Raw genomic sequence first — 1886 nt, 5'->3', positions numbered from 1 at the left:
GACTAGCTTGCCCCTCCCTCCTCCTCATCCCGTCCCCTGCCTTCTGTGCTTCCGCGCACTAACCCCTCACCCCCACGCCCAAATCCTTCTTGACTGTTATTGGCTGGAATGCTGGAACACCGTTTATGTATGCTTCGTGGTGCAGGTGGGCACATTTATTTTACAGTGTGTTCTGGGGACAGGCAGCTAGCAGATAGTGAGGAGATGTTTGCTGTATGTGACAACAAATGTTGCAACCTAAAACACACGTGACATCGCAGCTTTAAATAGAGACAAATAAAGAAACTTAAAAACACAATAAAATTCGGTGAGATGTAGGCTACTGTTCATCTGCAACATTCCAAGACTCACAGCACCCTGAAATAAATCTGTTCTGTTTCCCTCACATTGGCTCTCAAACCTGAAGACAAGATAAAATAGATATCACAAATAGAAACACCAACCATAGAAATGTGTCTTTCCTTTTGCCAAACCTGAACAGCATTGAACAGTATACCAAACAGAACCAAACTGTGAAGGATAAGGTGATGTATTATCCATTTCCGACCAGAAACATAAAAATATGACAAAGCCAGGTGAGAATTTTTCCCCTTGCTGTTTTTAAAATGACTGTACTTACAGATTTAACCTCACATATGCGACCAGAAGACAGCTTCTGATTTGCAACTCACAAATCAGTTATACCAAACAACACAATTACCTCTGAGTGCTGAGAAAATGTGTCTGCAAACATTCATGCAAAGTTCTAAATACTTAAAACATAATCATATGATTCCATGCTCAACCTTCTGGCCTTAGTTAAACACCTCATATTAATATGTTATGTCCAAACTTCATAGAGAATAAATATCTTATTAGATACTGATAACCACTGGTAGTTATAATAACATCAAGGTTCTCTATTCTCTATTAATGACTACTGTTGGTCGTGAATGTGGGTAAAATGATTCTTTTGTGCACTTCCATTTACTACACAGTTTAACCTGATGGTCAGCACAGTGCAGTTAAATAATATTTAGGATTACTTACTACAGCCATGCTAAAGCTACAATCAGGCATAGTTTGAGCTGAAAGCTAACAATATCATGTTAACATGCTCTGAATGACAATATTTACATGCTGATGCTTAACATGTATAATGTTTACTGTGTTCTCCATTAGTTTAGCATAATAGCACACTAACATTTGCGGATCAGTACTAAGCACAAGGCACAGCTGAGTTTGATAGGTTGATAGGATCAGAAATTTTTAAGTACTGGACCAATTAAAATGTTGACCTTATGATGGCAAGAGATAGAAATCACGGGTCAACTAAACTATTATAATTTATCCTGAGCGTGATATAAATGTCTGTACCGAATTTCATGGCAATTCAATCGATAGCTGTCAAGATATTTCATTCAAAACATAAATGTCAACTTCATTGTGGCGCAAGAGGAAAAGTTAGTGGATTCATCTTCTACGATACTCAAAAATCTCTACCAGATTCCATGGCAATCCATTCAACCTGTGTTTTGATATTTCAGTCTGGATAAAAGTGGTGGATCAACAGGTTGACACTAAATGATAGCAAATGATACACTAATGCATCACCTTAACAAAATCCAATATTATATGTTGATTAATTGGTATTCACCATAGTACTGTAGGTACTGGGATATGATGCATGGTATGTAAACAGAAAGGAACCTCACTGACCTCAACCTGCTAAAAGCCTACAGCAATTTAAATGTCTACATTTTTCCACAAGTTCCATCAGTGATGCTGTGTATAACACATTCATGGATATTTGCCAGGTATAATGCTCGCGGGACTATGATATCTGATCTGGAAAAATAGGAGCGATATTGCTAGATTTGCATGACTAGACATTTGTAGTGAGATAT

At 37.6% G+C, this 1886-nt stretch overlaps 1 protein-coding gene across 2 annotated transcripts in view; it reads right to left on the bottom strand.

Annotated features, from left to right (window-relative positions):
* Nucleotides 1–1886, bottom strand: part of LOC116705425 (receptor-type tyrosine-protein phosphatase epsilon) — a 24230-nt gene that overhangs the window by 14572 nt on the left and 7772 nt on the right. The gene's annotated exons all lie outside the window — the stretch shown is intronic.

Source organism: Etheostoma spectabile, chromosome 17, assembly GCF_008692095.1.
Source record: "Etheostoma spectabile isolate EspeVRDwgs_2016 chromosome 17, UIUC_Espe_1.0, whole genome shotgun sequence".
In the NCBI taxonomy this organism is placed as follows: domain Eukaryota; kingdom Metazoa; phylum Chordata; class Actinopteri; order Perciformes; family Percidae; genus Etheostoma; species Etheostoma spectabile.
Note: the sequence above shows the minus strand (reverse complement) of the source record. Positions and strands in the feature narration are given on the sequence as shown.